The following is a 20,000-nucleotide window of genomic DNA, read 5'->3' as shown; positions in this document are numbered from 1 at the left end:
TCATGTATTTTATCGTCTGTATATGAAACTTCCGTGATTTCCCTTATCATTTTTTCTCAGGCCTACTATCTGAGTCCTATTAATCTTCGGGGAAATAATTTGGGAATAGTCTCTTGGTCACAGTATGAACCATGTCCGTATAGCAGAGCAGAGCTCGCTAGAACCAATTCTAATCATATCCTCTTATGCTCTTTTTTACTGTTTAATTTCTCGATCTTATTCAACCATTTTTATATTTGATTTAACCCTCTTTAAGTCTAAGCAACTTCCTTCCCAGTAAAACCACTGTTAGATACCATTCTTCACACTATTTCATATAAGGACTCAACACCCTTATCCTTCTCTTCGTTTGGTGTTACTTCATCCAATTAGTCATATATAGTGTTCTTGTTATGGCATATATACATCTAGATAATGAGGCATTCTAGTAAGCAAGCTCGCATTCCGTCATGCCTCACATACTCATGTTAATTAGTAGTAGGTCAAGCATCTTGAGGGCGTTCTCTGCGTGGCGCTAACAAATCGGTGTCTTCGCCTATGTCTAAAAGGGCGTGAGCTGACTTTCTACAATTGAACGCTGACAATTGAGCGCTAGACAGATGAGCGCTAGACAATTGAACGCTAGACAATTGAGCGGTAGACAATTGAACGCTAGACAGTTGAACGCAGTAACATTTGATCGCCATAAATTCAAATCAATCCGTTTGAAAAAAAGTAAACAACGCTGTTTATTTGTTGTTTGACTAGTACAATCGTTTGGTTGTTACCGTTAAAATGAGCCCGCTGCATTTTTTTTCAGAATCTGTAAGTTTATTTGTTAAAAATCAGCCCGTTTAGGAAATTATAACAAATCTTTCTTTGACAGGAATAGTAGTTTTGTCTTATTTCAGTTCACAGAAGCCAGGAAATGGAGAAAATGATGTCGTTCAAAGGCAAAGAAAATATATTGCACGAAGAGTATACTAGACAGTGCTGTTTACATCCGTTACTATAGTAGATTCACATCCCCCGTGCATTTGATGTCTAGGCCAGTCCCCGACGACGCTACTGATTGGCTGCTGATAAGCCAATCACAGGGCTGGAAACTCTTACTCTCTCGAGAGTTCGCATAGGTAGAATATATGTTCCCTGAGTGATACGTTTTTCAAAAGTATCCCTCAGGAGAGGTGGAGCATACTGCATCCTGCCTTTGCGAACTCTCTCGAGAGACCGAGAGTTTCCACTCCTGTCATTGGCTTATCAACAGCCAATCAGGAGCGTCGTAAGGGACTGGTCTAGACATCGAATGCACGGGGGATGTGAATCTAGTATAGTCGCCTGGTAACGCAAAAGCCTGGTATATGTACATAGCACAGAATTTATATCCTCTCCAAACACGCATTGATTCATCTTTTTCCCGGAGAGACACACAAACGTCCACTTTGAAATGCTGATGATAAAATTCTGCCGGTATTGTTTGTTCAGGAAATGCATAACCCGATGAAAGCCATTCTGTTTTATGTGATAGGAATCTATTACCATTTCTGGAAATGGCTCATCTCTGTGGAGGGCACGCGCCTCCTGTGTTTTGTTTGCTGTGTATATTCGTTTGGCTGGAACAGCGACCTTCGGTGAATATTATAGAACAAATCCAAATAGCAAATGAGCCCATTAAGAATGGAACGCGGGGTAAATAAATTGCATCTTCAGTACTGGATATACAGAAAACAAAAATATTGTGGCCTGGAATTGAAGAAGTGTACGGGAACCTTTTGTATTGTTTACTTATCAGTAAGTCAACAAAAGAGTAGTCGCTTATTGCATCTAAATCGATTTAGGCAATATTTCGTTGGAACAGTTCTTCATCAGACTTATTTTGTTTTTTCGCATCGAAAGAACAAAATTAATTATATATATAATATAATATTATATAGTATATATATATATATATATATATATATATAAATATCTATCTATCTATCAAAACTATCTATCTATATATATTATAATATTATATAGATAGATAGATAGATAGATAGATAGATAGATATTTATATATATATATATATATATAGATATATATATAATATATATATATATATATATATATATATATATATTCGCACCGAAAAAAATATGTATTTTAAAATGCTCTTCTTTTCCTCATTAGAATACTTTCTTTAGGCTCAACTTCAAGAAAAAAGAGAAGGTGAATGGTAACGGTAGATAGAAAAATATAAAAGAAATATTACCAAACACCTACATCTATTTCCATGTCGGTTGAACCCGACATGGACGAGTATTTTCCAGTTAGTAACTTCAAAAAAAATTTCCTAGCGGTTGAGCCATCTGAATGGGATGTCATTATGTCAATCGCTTTTTACTTAGTAGACTCGTTTTCATAACTTTTTTATTTATGAATAGGACGCTGTAAGCATATATGTGTAAATAATATTCAACTCTATTTCTTTGAAACATTTTGAAATATCTGCGATAGAACTAGACCTTTAACATCCTAAAGCTCTTTAGAAAATCCCCTCACTTTATACACGTTATAGCATTTCCTTTACAGATGCCTCTAAAGAGTTTTATTTCTATGTATTTTCGTTTTCGCGGAAGTTTTACCTGTCCTTTTATATCTGGAGATTGTATTCTGTATTTTTTTAAAAGCAGCGCATTCCAGCGTCGCTGGAAAGACAATCTCCGTTCATATATCTCGTTTTGCAAGCGGTGCCGTCATTTAATTAAACACGACACCGCATTTCTGAGCGTTGCTGTAGTATTCTCCGGTAGACGCTGACATTTATTCTCCAGAGTTGCATTTCACAGTACATTCTCCCTCGAGTACCATTACTTTGTCTATCTATGCTGAATTCAATCTAAAAAAGAAAAAAAAAGTTATTTCGCCTAAATTCCAATGCCATTATACTTATATATTGACGCTCATGAAAATATTCAGTTTTTTTTTTATTTAAAGGAGACCGGAATTTAAGGATAGGATATTTATGATTTATTTATTAGGATGAAAATATTAAAAATAAATAATGTGCATGTTAAGCAGAACAATTATTTATTACAGATTAGAATATTTATTTTAATTTTCGTTGGTGAAACAAGGCTCTATTTGATCCTAGATTTTGGCACGTTTTAATGTATACGTTAAAAGCTAGGAGTACTATGTTTACAACTTAATCGTGAGGGTTAAATCTTGCTCACATCCTGTGTAAGCTTGAGGTCGGATCACGCCTTGTATACGGAAATGTTACTTATACTGGATAGTTTTCATAGCCCTTCCCATATAATTAAACTATTGCTGTAGCATCTGTTGAATATTTACATTCGTAGAGGGATAAAGGAAATGCTGTGTCTACTGTGTAGGATTTTAGGAAGGACCGGGCCTACTGATTTAATGAGCCTACTTATTTTTAATGGATGCCATTATATTTGTGAGAGAAGATTGAGAGTTTTTTCTGTTTCTTTTGTGTGGAATGTTGAACTTGTTTTTTCTGGGTGTTCTAAAGGGGTTGATGTTTGTTTACCTGAAAGTAGCACTGTTGTACGAAAGTGCCAGATTTATTTTTAATCGTTTATTGAAGGTTATTTAATTTTGGCTACTATTTTTGGAGGGATCATTGCTATCAAATTTTCAGTTATATTCTACTTCTTGTTGCTATTTAGTTGCCTTACTATTTTTGATGGGGTCATTGCTATCAAAATTTTCAGTTATATTTTACATCTTGTTATTTAGTTGCCTTACTTTTCATTACATTTGTCATCAAATCAGGTGGAATTATTCTAGTCAGCTAAGTGGACTTTTCTTTAGTCTCATGCGAATTTTTATAAATCATTAAGATGTGGATTGTTATATAATGAATTATATAATAAATCATTATATAATAATGAGTTTAAATAAGGTTCAATTACAACCAAAAATACTCTAAATACTCTTAGGTTTTCTTTTCAATGCCCTCCATTTTTTTTTTTTTTTTTTTAATTTCCAGCCGGTAGAAATCTTTTTTGGAAAACGGTGCTTATGATTCTTACACAGTGCTGTTTCATAAAAAGAACCTTATCAAGTACAAATAAATTGCAATTTAGTTGATATGTTATGCCAGAAAATTTATAGATGAAAAATATCAACTTCGTAAATATAGAGGAAAAACATTAATTGTTAATCCCAACATACGGGTATGCTGGAAAATCCCCCATAGACTGCCTTGTAAACAGGTCTGTCTGTCTGCTGTTGCTGTTATAATATTCTCACCTTCCCTATAGCTTTTTCTGGACATTGGTTATTACTAATGGATCCTATCCTTGCATTCAGTTGCATCTCCACGTCAGTAATATTTCATCCAACCTGGCAGGGAGTTGCGTGCATGTATAAACCATATTGCATTAAAATTTCTGTAGACACCAGCTATACATTAAACTTACTTTAGAGACCAGCTTTGTATTAAACTTTCTTCAGAGACCAGCTTTAAATTAAACTTACTTTAGATTCCAGCTTTGAATTAAACTTATTTTAGAGACCAGCTTTTTATTAATTTTGCGAAGTTGTGCTAAACGCCTATATGCCTCGTAAATAAAGATCATATCCTGTGGGCGTAAATGAAATTTTATCAAATTTTCTGATTGGCTGGGAAGCAAAATCTCGAGATATATACTACCAGAATTGCGCTAGCCCAGGTTGCCAGCCACTAGGTTAGGTTAGGTCAGGTTGGTTTATGTTAGAGCAGTTGGATAAAAACGAAGTGCCGGTTTTTTTTGCCATGCCACTAGGTTAGGTTAGGTCAGGTTGGTTTAGGTTAGGGCAGTTGGATAAGAAATAGTGGGCAATTGGGGTTTGGGAAACGTAATGAGATAATTTTCAACAATATTCTATGGTTGGGTTTGAAGATAGGGCGTCCCGCTTTTTTCAGGGAAGGTTCCGGTGCTCGGGGTCAGAACCTTGGAGATTTTTGTTCTAGTTCAGTAGTTCCTGCTTTACCTCAGTGGTTCCCAACTTTTTTTTTTTTTTTTTTTTTTTCCCTCTCATCCTTCCCCCTTTTTTTTTTTTGGACCATGCCCCACCTAATCACTCTAAAATCCTGATGCCCCCTGGGTTGATATAGCCACGCGTCACCTAATCACCTCCAAAATCCTGAAGCTCCCTGGGTTGATATAAACTAATTCTTATATTCACCGATATAAAAGTTTAAGAAACCTAAAAAGATCATTAACTTGATTAAAACATTCTCGAATTGCTCCCTTAAAAATCAAAATCCCCTCCCCCCGGTGGGGTAAACGCCCCACGTTGGGAACCACGGCTTTAGTTTCTATTTTCACCGAAAGTATAGTTTTTATGACGGGTCCGAATAGTAAAATTATATATTTACTATACATAAGAAAGGGCATTCCATTACTTGTTTTTTTTTTTATTGCAAAGCTTCTTCAGATCATTGCATCATTATTTAAAATTTCAATCACAGCGGACACAACATGGTAGACTACCTGACTTCTATATGTTACAATACATATGAAAAATAGTCTTCATTCATTTTATGCACGGGAATTTAAAACTGTTTTTCTTTCGGCCATAGCTAACGGCCACCTATATATCTTTTAACAATTCACGCTCCGAGTTCTTAAAATTCTCCCCCACAATTCCCCACAAAATCTACTTTTTCCAGCCGAGCTGAAGTGAACAAAGTAGGGCATAAATTAGTCGCTAGAAACTGTTATTCCTGTGTGGAAAAGTTCCCGAAGTGGTATTAATGTTAATTTGGGGACCAGAAGCTCTTTCGTTGTTGTCCGCACACTACAAACACATGTGAAGTTATGTACGTACTTCTCTCTCTCTCTCTCTCTCTCTCTCTCCTCTCTCCCTCTCTCCTCTCTCCCATATATATATATAGTCATATCTATTTATGATATAATATTATATATATATATACTTATAATATATATTATATTATATCTATATATATATATATAGACATAAATAAAAAAATAATATTTATTCTCTCTTTATATATCTATATATATCTCTATATATATATGTATAATATATCTATAGATCTATATATATAGATATCTAGTTCTAATATTATATTATCTAATAATATTCTCTTATTACTATATATATGTATATATATGATATATTTCTATATATCTTCTTTAATCTCTCTCTTATATTCTCTGCTATATCTATAATCTTCTCTCTATCTATATCTATTACTCTATATCTATTATATATAATTATATATCTCATTATACTTTATACTAACGTATAATAATAATTAGTGGAATCATTTAGCACACGTGAATTCATTTATCACACATATCCACAGGTGAAAAATATGAAGTGGGTTGTAAGTTCCTGACCGGTTTTCGACTTTATCTCCAAGCCATTGGCACGGACTGATACATAGTTTTAGAAGTCACATATATATATATATATATATATATATATATATATATATATATATATATATATATATATATATATATATATATATATATATATATATATATATATATATATACATATATATATATATAAAGACAGAGAAGTACTGACGTGAACATACACGCGACCATTTGAGACTGTGTGTTATGTCGTCAGTACTGTCTCTGTAGTATATATATTTATGACTTCGAATACTATGTATCTGACCTTCGACAATGGCTTGGAGATAAAATCGAAACCTGTCAGAACCTACACCCCGCCTCTTATTTTTCACCTGTGATATGTGATATATAGAATAATATATATAGATATATTCTATATATATATATATATATATATATATATATATATATAATATATATATATATATATATATAAATATATATATAATATATTATATATAATAATATAATATATTATATATATATATATCTATATATAAATCCCAGCATATCTTTTCTTCTTCCCTCCGAAATTTCAAGATTATACCCCTCTTCACCAACAGTACATTTTTTCAATGTGCCCGAACCACAACATAATATACTCCTGTCCATTGTTACACCTATGTTTAAGTTTTTCATCATTTCAACTTATTTCCACATTTCTCACCTCATTTAATAACCATTTAATAACCACATTTAATAACCGCATTTAATAATCCACATTTAATAACCACACTTTGCTCCCATAAAGGAGTGTTGGCTCAAGAAATCAAGTTGTCTCCTAAAATTCTTCTTAAACCTCTCTTGCGTTGTCAGTTATGTCAGTTATATCAATCATCTGTTTCAATTACTCCCGAATACTTTTGTGAAAGAAACCGACGGCCCCCCTCCCCCAAGATTTATACGATAAATGCTCTTCTATAGTGATATGCCGCCGAAATATTCAGCATTTTGATTTGAATACTCTAATAATCATTAACTATTTTAAGACAATGGTCTCATCCTTTTCTTCATGGGTGTCCCTTTGTTTCTCAGATGCATATGAATGTTGAAGTGGGACGTTTGGCTCTTCCTCGTATTAGCATGCAATTGTAGTCGTTTTTCTTATACATCGTTTTGTTAAATTACCAGTCTAAAAATGAAACAAAATTTTAAAACGCAAAAGGTTCAAGTAATTTGGAATTGGTCATAACTGCCAAATGTTCTTAAGGATCTGTCAGAAAATAACATTACAAATTACAATTAAATCAGGTAAACTTTGAATTGGTTATAACTGCCAAATGCTCTTAAGGATCTATGTCTGAAAATAACGGTACAAATTATAATTAAATCAGGTAAACTTGGGATGGGTTATAGCTGCCAAAGGCTCTTAAGGGTCTTTGTTTAAAAATAACAGTACAAATTATAATTGAATCAGGTAAACATATGCAACAAGTACATTTGAGCAAGCATTGTTATTTCATCGCATGTAACTCTCTCTGGTTAGACAGGGAAGCCCATTCAGTGTCTAGCAAAGCAAGTTTGAGTAGAAGTTATGGGGGCGGGGGGGACTTAGCGGTGGAAATTATCTCTTGCTCTATCAGAATTTAGAGCCTACAGTGAAATCCGAACGGCGATTTGCATAATCATGAAACCCCGTCCTGAATTCCCCGGGGAAGGTTAGCAAACGGCCCGGTGCCATGAATGAGAGACACTGCTGGTTCATTTCTGTCCACAACTACACCATTGAATTCAAGTGTTTCATTGAATACACTTTTCCGCGATTGTCAGTACACACTGAAGCACCGGGTATATATTTCTTACATCCTGCTATTTCTTTGTATGTTGTCATTCTCGGTGTTTGAAATTCATCATTTTTTTTATTTCATATTTTCATTAGGTATGTTCTATACTATCATATTGAATATGAACTTTAAAAGGTAATATCATCATTGCAAACATATAAGTTATACAATTTCATACCAAAAAGTGTTATTCTTTTTTTTTGTTATTTTATATTTTCATTTAATATTCGTATTGAATACGAATATTAAAAGATAATGTCATCATTGCAAAGAAATGACTGTTATGATAATTTTATACCAAAAAGATTTATTCTTTTTTACTTATTTTTTTTTGTTTTATATTCACAAAAAGTTTTATTCTTTTCTATTTTTTATTCATTTTTTTATTTCATTTTATATTCTCATTAGGTTTGTTCTCTACCATCGTGTTGAATACGAATGTTAAAAGGTAATATCATCATTGCAAAGGTATAACTGTTATAATAATTTCATATCAAAAAGTTTTATTTTATTTATTTATTTATTTATTTTTGTATTTTCACTAGGTATGTCCTCTACAATCATATTGAATACGAATGTTAAAAGGTAATGTCATCATTGTAAAATTATAAATATCATATAAATTTCATCTGACAAATATGCAATCCCATAGAATACCAGTGGCATCGTAAAAAAACTATGATTTTAAAGATAGAAGGTCCTGTATATGAAAGTTGATAGAATTCGCGTGTAATTTCACAGATGAAGTTTGAATTATTTTGAGTACTTCTGGGATATTGTGGGATAAATTTCGTTTGTCATATTTTGATGCCTCCAATAGAAGCAATGCTCTGAAATGCATTTTTTTCGTGTCTTATCCCTTTAAACAAAAAGGTTTAAAAGCCGTCATGTTTGATTAACTGTCAAGCTAATATAAGTAACTGGAAATGGATAAAGCGAGATCAATTACGCTGAAAACGAGCCGCCTAAATGTTCAGAGAGAATTCTCCAATCTCTCTCTCTCTCTCTCTCTCTCTCTCTCTCTCTCTCTCTCTTCTCTAATGAGGAACACTATTCAGGAGGGGATAAGCAAAACGTGTCCTCTCTCTCTCTCTCTCTCTCTCTCTCTCTCTCTCTCTCTCTCTCTCTCTTCTCTAATGAGGAACACTATTCAGAAGGGATAAGCAAAACGAGTCCTCTCTCTCTCTCTCTCTCTCTCTCTCTCTCTCTCTCTCTCTTCTCTCCTCTCTAATGAGGAACACTATTCATGAGGGGATAAGCAAAACGAGTCCTCTCTCTCTCTCTCTCTCTCTCTCTCTCTCTCTCTCTCTCTCTCTCTCTCTCTCTCTCTTCTCTAATGAGGAACACTATTCATGAGGGGATAAGCAAAACGAGTCTTCGAATGAGAGAACCCGGTATTCAAAACCAAGGAACTTTCTTGATAAAAAAAAGTTTGATGGTTTGTAGTCAGAAACCAGACGAATCCAAGAGTAGCAGGCTTTGAAAATGTGGCTTCCCTGGAATGGCGTTTCATATGATGCCATTGTCTCGAACGGAAGAAAGAAATCTGTAAGCCACATCCTATTCTTGTCTGCGTCTCACTTTCAAAGATTTTGGTCTTGTTGCGCCGTGGGAGGGATATTCTTCAAGTTACGAATCATTTCATTACAGACTTTTCTTATGCGGGTGGTAAAAAGCTATAGTAGATCCACATCAACCGTGCATCTGATGTCTAGGCAGACCCTTACGACGCTCCTGGTTGGCTGTTGATAAGCCAATCATAGGGCTGGAAACTCTCAGTCTCTCTCTAGAGAGTTCACATAGTCAGGATGTATGTTCTACCTCTCCCGAGGGTACTTTTGAAAGACGTATCCCTCAGGAGAAGTGGAACATACAACTTGCCTATGTGAACTCTTGAGAGAGACTGAGAGTTCCCAGCCCTGTGATTGATTTATCAACAGCCAATCAGGAGCGTCGTTAGGGACGGACCTAGACACCAGGTGCACGGTTGATGTGAATCTACTATAGTCTCAAGCATGTAAAAAGCACAGGTACTTTTTCGAATAAGAGATTTAACGCTGAAATAACAGATTTTCAAGTACTATATTTTGTACATTTCTGTAATGTAATGTTATTCAGCCTTGCATCGCGTTTATAACTTGGGATTGTAATTGTTGATTCCTGGGACTTGTCATTCAACCTTGCATCGTGTTTTTTTCTCTCTTTTAGAATGGAATGGTAATTAATTACCTGGTATTGATCTCAATTCTACTTTCCCTCTCATCTCTTATTTTTGTTAGATGGAAATTTTAAAAAGGATGATATCAATGTTTTTTGTTTTGTTTTCTACCCCTGAGCTCATTCAAGAGTTAATCAAACTCGCAATCATTTATTGTTACATATTTCGATTTCATTAAAAACCTGTATTTATAAAGCTCCATTTTTATATGACAGCCAAATAGAATTATTTAGATCGTAAAATTCTTTGTCAGCATATATGTAAATGATAAACGTTGAACGTTCATCCATTACGTTATTCAAATCAGTGGGCAGTAATTGAAACAAGTAAATTGAGTTTTCTGTACAGCGCACAATCAAGGCTACCGAAAATAGATCTGTCATTCCGTAGTCTCGGTGTCATGCTGTATGAGCCCGCGGCCCTCTAACCGCGGCTCGGTTCTGCCCCAGCCTACATCGTTGCCAGACGCAAGATTATGGGTAACTTTAACCTTGAATAAAATAAAAACTACTGACGGTAGAGGGCTGCAATTTGGTATGTTTGATGATTGGGGGGTGGATGATCGACATACCAATTTGCAGTCCTCCAGCATCAGTGGTTTTGAAGATCTGAGGGCAATCAGAAAAAGTGCGGACAAAAAAAATGCGTGGACGGACAGACAAAACCAGAAAAATAGTTTTCTTTTTAGAGAACTAAAAAGAAGAAAGCATCATCAAAATAATAAACCGAGATAACTCAGTCGATTTTTGTTGGCCTAGATTCGCTGTACTTTTGGAATGACCAAACTTCAAATTTCTCCCATTGATTACATGAAAGGCTGACAAAATCATGAACACAAGTCACCAAGTTGTATGATCCCCAAAAGGATCATTTTTATATATAATTTAAGAATAAGGTCACACTCTATTATTCGCCGGCACTTGCTCTTTTGATTTTGTGGAATTGAAAAGACGGCTGCGTAGCGTCTATTTTATTCAATTATAAATGCAGCACTTATAACCGAATGCGATAATCGCGTTCAAAATGAGGCGCTTTCCAACGCTAAAAATTCTCCCGTCCTTCCCGTCTCGCTCTCTCCTCGTTCCCGAGAGATCACGTTCCAGCGAAACTAGACCCAAGGGAATGATTTGTATTCGTCTGCTAAGAAGCCACAAGAGGGCCGAGTGGCGTCTTGGGAATTTCGCGAGATGAAGAAAGAAAGTGAGATCTTTTAGTGTTTGCATAACGATGACGAATGTGCGGCGTGAGGCGCGCGAGGAATATGCTGGACTGGCGAGATGTTTCTTTCAGTTACCCGCCTTAAAAGAAAACGAGATTATTATTGTTGACCTCAAGTAAAAGCTGCTGCAGGGAATATATCCGGTCTGTGTAAGCGGTTTATGTATGTAGTATATATATATATATATATATATATATATATATATATATATATATATATATATATATATATATTATAATTCTTTACAAAATACCTACCTGAAGAGAGAGTAAGCAGCTCCTCTGAAATATAGTATTTTCTCTCTAAGTTTTGGTGTTTTTATGGGTTCCTTTTATTAGAGAAATAAACAGAAAGTACTTTTCTCTGAGCATTGCTCTTGCTTTGCTTGATTATGCAGGAAAAATTAATATGGTAACAACTTAAAATCATAGGAAGGTTTGAATTCAGATACAACCTTGAATTATATGGGAATTGGAACAGTGAATAAAAAAACTAATAATTTACCGTATAGCTATTTTTTTCAAAAAAAAAACATTAAAATAAAAAAAAGCTAATAATTTATCTTAGAAGGCCTTTTTTTTTCAAAGCAAAAAAAAAAATTAAAAGGAAAAAAACTAATAATTTACCTTAGAAGGCCTTTTTTTTTATGGCAAAAAAATAAAAGTAAAAAGACCGTTCTGAAATATTATATACGACGCGATGATCTCCATCAAAAATATATTGCAGTTTTATTGAAAGAGGCATTCGACGTTTGTTTCAGACCTTCCGTAATTTCGAGCTAATAATGTTGCCAGATATACTGGTACGTTTATGCAGAATCCGTTTTGGCTGATGGAGTAATGCCGAGGGCATGAACACGCTCGTCTAAGCTCGTACAAATGCTTACCACAAAGTGACACTGAAATTCGAGGCAAATTCTGTTGCAAGCACTCCTTTGATAGTCTCTCTCTCTCTCTCTCTCTCTCTCTCCTCTCTTCTCTCTCTCTCTCTCTCTGTCTCTCTCTCTCTCTCTCTGAACATGTATGGCTTAGAAACACGACGATTGCGAGGTCAACTAATAGAAATATTTAAAATACTGCAAGGCATAACAAAAGTAGACAGTAACCTATTTACATCTCAACGAAAAGCAGACAAGAAATAATGGATGAATACTAAGTACTAAGAGATACAACACATCCCATTTTCGAACATTCTTTACATACAAATATGACACGTGGAACTAAAATGCCACCAAAATGCAAACAGCAAGAGCTGTGGAAGAGTTTAAAAGAAAGCTAGACAAAATCATTAGAAGGCCACTGTGAATGCACAGTAAAACCTGCTCCCACAGATAAGTGAGCACACGATGTACATCCTAATCCTTGTAACTCCTTGTAACACACTCTCTCTCTCTCTCTCTCTCTCTCTCTCTCTCTCTCTCTCTCTCTCTCTCTCTCTCTCTTGCCAATTCTAAGCATTATACTCGTACACAGCAACAGATACTCAAGACTATTATCTTACTTGAAGTCATAAAATCATCCTATAAACTGAAGGACGTTTGAGAAATGTTCTCAAAACGAATTTGACACTTCCGGAATATATTAACGGTTCCTCTCTTTGCGAAACTTTTTCCATTTTTATTCCATTGATCGCTTATATATTATATATATATATATATATATATATATATATATATATATATGTAGTATATATATATATATATATATTTAATTTATTTTTATTTATTTTTATTATCTGTTCTGCTAAGTATCGTTTGCGTTTTGAAACATTTATTTGTCAATTGTATTTTTTCATGAGGTTGCTTTTTAATAAGTTCCTACCTACAAGGGGTGAAAGATTTTTGACACCTCTGGACTTGATCGCTTTAAGGCCAAACTTATGCTTAATTCTTTAGCGTGAATTCTTGCAGAAGGGAGCTTTCTTGTTACCGTGTGGTATCTACATAGGTTTGAATTCTTCCTCATTGTGACTTAATCTCTGAAATACATTATGATTGATCTTGGATGGTCAGTACAACATTTTACACTGTCAGGAGGTTTTGCATATGCAGTGTTACTAAAACCTACTATTCCATTTTGCATGTAACTAAGGAGCCCAAATCTGCTTTCTTACCGTGATCATTCCCATTAACGTTAGAGTTTAGGAACCTTCATTGTCTTAATTTTCCCCATCGTAACGAACTTTATAGCATTTCATTACTTTTTCTGGTTCAAATATTATCATTTTTTATTAAACACTCACATAACCTATTTTCAGGTATTTTTTTATGTTATTATATTATTTGTATCATCCCTGTTCTAGTAATTACGTAGTTATTGCAAATATCATTCTTCGTTTTCCTTGTGCATTACTACTTAAAAGAAAGCTAGACAAAATCATTAGGGCACTGTGAATGAATAGTGAAACCTGAGATAAGGGAGTACATGATGTCTCGTCAGATGGTCTAATAAATCTTTGAGACACCCTAATCCTTGTAACTCCTTGTAAGATTTTTTTAATACTTTATATACGTTCCATTTAACAAACAGAAGACGTTCTGCACAATTTACATCCCTCAATCTGCGTATGGGAGATTATTATCGCTTTTTAATGCAGTATGGAAAATTAAATTGCTTTAACACATTCACCTGGTTTTCTACCTCTCTATGTTCCTGCAATATTTCATCATAGAGTTGAGTGCGCAAATGAACTGCATTGCGTTTAATCTCACTTTGGAGACCAGCTCCTGTTTTATTTTTTTTATTTTTTTTTTTCAAAGCTGGCTCGGTGACACAGCTGCGTCGCCTGAAAGATAATCCTGTATGCTTAAATTGAATTCACGCCGGTGTGCCGTCTGTCTGCAGAACATTAATAAATAAACCGGTTTCGCAAATAGATAATTGTCAAGGTTTTGCGAAAAAAACTCCCCTGCAAATGGGAGGACATGTTTTAGAATTTGAGGATTTTCATCTCGTTGCATCTTCTTTTATCCAGCATTGAATGGTATGGGTTTGATATTTTTTTTTTTCCAGGACTGAGAATGGTATGGGTTTAAGATTTCTTTTCTTATCCAGATGGGTCTAAGATTTTATATTTTTTAGCCAGCATTGAATGGCATGAGTTTAAGTTTTTTTTTTTTATCCAGCACTGAATGGTATGGGTATAAGCTTTTTTTTTACTCTTTTTAATCAAGCACTGAATGGTATGGGTTAAAAAAAATTCTACTTTTTTTATTTTTACATCAAGCACTAAATGGTATGGGTTTAATTTGTGTTAATCCAGCACTGAATGGTACGGGTTTAATCATTTTTAATCCAACACTGAATGGTATGAGTTTAATTTTTTTTTATGCAGCAATGAATGGTATGGGTTTAATCTTTTTTAATCCAGCAATGAATGGTATGGGTGTAATCTTTTTTAATCCAGCACTGAATGGTATGAGTTTAATTATTTTTCATCCAGCACTGAATGGTATGGGTTTAATTTTTTTTTAATCCAGCTTTGAATGGTATGGAATTAAGATATTGAAGATTCCCCCCTCCCCCACCCCTCTCGTAACAATTGATTCATAGAGCATTGAGAGGTTTTCGTCCCGTTGCACCTTTTAAAATTTTTCACTTTCAATTTCCGTTTTTTCGCTGAATGGCCTCAGTTGTCCCAGTGCTTGGCATGTATGCCAAAAGTCTGTAAATCAGTTGATTTTGTATATGTGATTAGAAGGCCATATTGTCCATTATCGTTTGAAAAAATCTATATTTAGAAGGAAGTACTAAATATAGATTATGTTTAATTTCTGATCGCGGCGCACACATAACAGCTGGGTATCTGATTTTTCGCTTACTCAGGGAGTAAGCCTACAAACTACTTTGTTGTTGTTCTTCTTCTTGTGAAGGGCTAGGAAGGCCTTATGGAAAAGCCTAAAAAGGTCTTCAAAACGTTGTTTGCGTTGAGTTAACGATTTTGTAATTTTAAGATATGATATTTGTGATTTATTTATTATAATGAAACTAAAAAATAAATGATATGCTATGTTAAACAGTACAGAACTATAATTTCTCATAAAAAAATTTCGTTGCTGAAACAACGGGCTATTTGACCGTAGATTTTAGCACGTGTGCCCAGGGAGCTGGAGTTCTGATCATGCCTTTTATGCTTTTATGCCTTTTATTCGTTTTATGCTTAGAGGTTTAAGTGCCCATAATATTTTGCAATTCTACTGCTCGTTTCAACCATAGCTAATACTATATATTTTATTAATTAGTTTCAGGCTCTTTTAATATTTTACTAAAATTTTTATTCATTTTTTTTATAATTATTGGCTTTGAAGTACTTCATTGCATTTATTCTTTTATTTTTCACAAAAAATGGAAGAACGCTATTATATATAGTGACTTGAAATATATTGTGCAGAGGCGAGAACATTATAGTGACTTGAAATATATTGTAGAGAGGTAAGAACATTATAGTGACTTGAAATATATTGTAGAGAAGCGAGAACATTATAGTGACATGAAATATACTGTAGAGAGATGAAAACATTATAGTGACTTGAAATGTATTGTAGAGAGGCAAGAGCAGTATAGTGACTTGAAATATATTGCAGAGAGGCGAGAACATTATTGTGACTTGAAATGTATTATAGAGAGGTGAGAAAATTATAGTGACTTGAAATATATTGTAGAGAGGTACTCTTGGATTTCAGTTAACAATCAACAGTCATATATTTCTGAAATTAATTCTCGTATCTTCCCTCTGGTACTCCGTCAGGTACAAGTTAATGAAGAACAAACATTTCTTGGCACACATCGAATAAGCAATCAGGTAACAGAGAGAGAGAGAGAGAGAGAGAGAGACTACTAGGTAAATTGCTACAGAGAAACATGAAAGTAGCCGCACGCAGCAATCAGGAAGTTATAATTGAGTTCAGTACACTGCCATTACAAAAGACATCAAATGAATATCCACTGATTTGCAACGATGTGGGGAAAGTAGTGTGCTATTATCAGAACGAAGTAACTCGTATAAATAAACACGTTCACTTGTGGATACCCAGAAGGAGTCTCATATACCTAGAAGTTAAATTCATTTATTAGTCTTCTTCGAATCCTGACATCGTATACGGTTTATCGCTTATTCGGGGAGTAATCCTGCAAAATACTTTGTTCTTGTTCTTTTTGTTAGTGGGGTGGGGTGGGAAAGGTCTGTAGAAGAGCCTAAAAAGGTCTGAAAAAGGTGTTTCGCGCTTAGTTAAAGATACAGAAATTTTAGGATAGGATATTTATGATTAACATATAATAATTAAAATGTAAAAAATAAATAATGTGCATGTTAAACAGTGCAGAAAAATAATTTCTGATGAGATATATCTCATTTATTTTAATTTTCGTCGGAGAAACAAGGATGTATTTGACCGTAGACTTTAGCACGTATAACTTTGCATTAAGTTAGGAATATAATGTTGACAACTTATGCCTGAGGGCAAAATCTTGCACGCGTCCCGAGTAAGCTGGAGGTCGGATCACGCTTTGTTTTACCTATCTAGAGTAGTATAGTAAACAGAAAAGAAGTCTCTCATTTACCTTCGTATTCATGCCAGCCATTTGGTGTTTAGTAATAAATTACCGCCACAAGGTATGGAAGTCTATTACGGGCTGCTCTATGAGCAAGAGCCCGTGCTGCCGTAAGGTCAGCTAAATCTAAAGCAACAACAGGTATGGGAGGATGCAAATGAGCGGATGACGGTCATTGGAAACTATATATATGAAGGCTATCTATATATACTGTGGTGGCGAATAGCGTTCACCTCTTGCCTTTGCTCAAAGACAGACACATACCCAAATATATATTATATATATATATATAACTGTTATATTATATATATATATATATAATATATGTATGTATATATATATATAATATTTATATATATATATTTTTACGCTCTCTTCTCTCTCTCTGTAGGAAAGTTGCCATCAAATATGAGGTAGTTCATTTACCTGGATAATTAATTAGTATATATACGAATTCCATGCACTCAAGGTTATCATCAAATGAAAATGTTCCATGTACGGAAAGCTATTGCAATCATGCTGAATGCATTTGAATAGGATCTTTCATATAAAAAAATATGTTGTTCACAGTCACTGGATAAAAATGAAAGAAAAAAGAACAAATTGATGAAAAAATAAAAAAATAAATAAATAAATGAATAAAAAATAATTAAATGAAAATATTTTTAAAGCTTGGAAGTGTCTGTATTGCAAATTCCTTCCATGATAAATATACTAATCGCTTTATATTGTGGACGCAGTCAAACAAATATAGCAATATCTCTCTTTGCACAACGCTGCTGAAGCGAATCATTGTGTACCTCGTAACAGTACCTTCTTGAGACTCGTAAAACCCTAAATTCAGAATTATTTCGTTAAATATCATCGCCGTAGACTTCGGTATTAGATCGGAGTACTCACTTTTTAAAATAGGTTTCTGAAAGGTCAAGGCAAAACTGACAGCCATAATGCTCACACACTTTTTGCACTTCCTTTTGTTCATTTAATAAGACCATGAAATTCTCAGTATCTATTGTAATCGTCAAGAGGAAAATGAAGGAAACATAGAGTTAATCAAATTCTTTCAATGATCCATGTTAGTTCGCCAGGTGTAGAATATGATGGACTGATGGACTTGGTAACACCTTCATGTTGCAAGTTTTTGCACAACTATAGTATTTAACTGATTTCTTGTGCTTATTCCATTTATTTATTCATCTTAACCAGGGGATAATATTATTGTTGCATCTTGTAATCTAAAGGCGCAATGATATGAGAGAGCTATGGAAATACATCGGAATTAGGTACTGTATGACATCGAGGTGCACTTGAATATTTCTCGAATTAATGCCAATACATTTCCTGACTCAGCCAACTCCTTCACGCTGAAGAGCAAACATTCGTTGGGTACAATTCAATTACGCAGTTAGTTAAGTGCATTGTACGAACGCACTCTGTAAATTGCAGTGATAGAAACACATCAGTGGTTGTTCTCAAGTATCCCGAAGTTGTAATTGAGTTCAGTATATTGGTACAGACTTCAACTTCGTATCCATTGACGCGCGACGTTTCAAGGATTTTGAAAGGAACGCAATACAGCCTCGATACCCAGAACATTATCGGTTTGGAGTTTTCCCATATCTTACTATTTGAACGTTGGAATATATAGAATTACAAACTTTGCAACAAAATCATTCACTTGCAAGCAGTCGGAGGTACACTCGTTGTAAGCTTGTGCCAGACTGATGATGCGATGAATTATTTTGCCCGTGAAATATATCCCTTTTTGAGTTTTATAAAGGAATGAATGCAAACTGACCTGTTCAGTTTTACGTCATCCGGTTTCAGGAATTATCAGGCTAAACAGCGTTTTAGCTCTAGTAAATCATGTCCAGCAGTGATGTTCTGTTTTTTTTTTTGTGGTTTTATGCATATATATATATATATATATTATATATATATATATAATATATATATATATATATATATATATATATATATATATATATATATATATATATATATATATATATATATATATATATATATATATATATATATATATATATATGTTTTGATCACATCACCGAGATTCATATATACGCATTAAGCTACAAAGTCCTTTAATATCTAATTCGCTCTACTCAGAATTAATATATTTTCATATATGTTAACTGAAGGGGAATTTTTAGTTTGATAATAATTTCGTCGACTCCCGGACGCGAAACTAGCAACCCAGAAATCAGGACGTCCAGTGAAGTGCCTGTAAACCACTCAGCTACCACGAGGACGAGACATAGTTTTATATATATATATATATATATATATATATATATATATATATATATATATATATATATATGTATATATATATATATATATATATATATATATATGTATATATATATATATATATATATATATATATGTATATATATATATATATATGTAGTATACATATATATATATATATATATATATATATTATATATATATATATATATATAGATATATATATATATATATATATACATATATATACACGCACACCACACACACACACACACACACACATATATATATATATATATATTATATATATATATATATATTATATATATAGATATATATATAATATATATATATATATATATATAATATATAGATATATATATATATATATATATATATATATATATATATATATATATATATATATATATATATATATATATTATATATATATATATATATATATATATATATATATATCTATATATATATATATATATATATATATATATATTATGATATATATATATATATATATATATATAAAACTTATGTCCTCTCGTGGTAGCGTGAAGATGAACTGAGAGGGT

This window comes from Macrobrachium nipponense, chromosome 13 (genome assembly GCF_015104395.2).
Source record: "Macrobrachium nipponense isolate FS-2020 chromosome 13, ASM1510439v2, whole genome shotgun sequence".
NCBI classification, from domain to species: Eukaryota; Metazoa; Arthropoda; class Malacostraca; order Decapoda; family Palaemonidae; genus Macrobrachium; species Macrobrachium nipponense.
Note: the sequence above shows the minus strand (reverse complement) of the source record.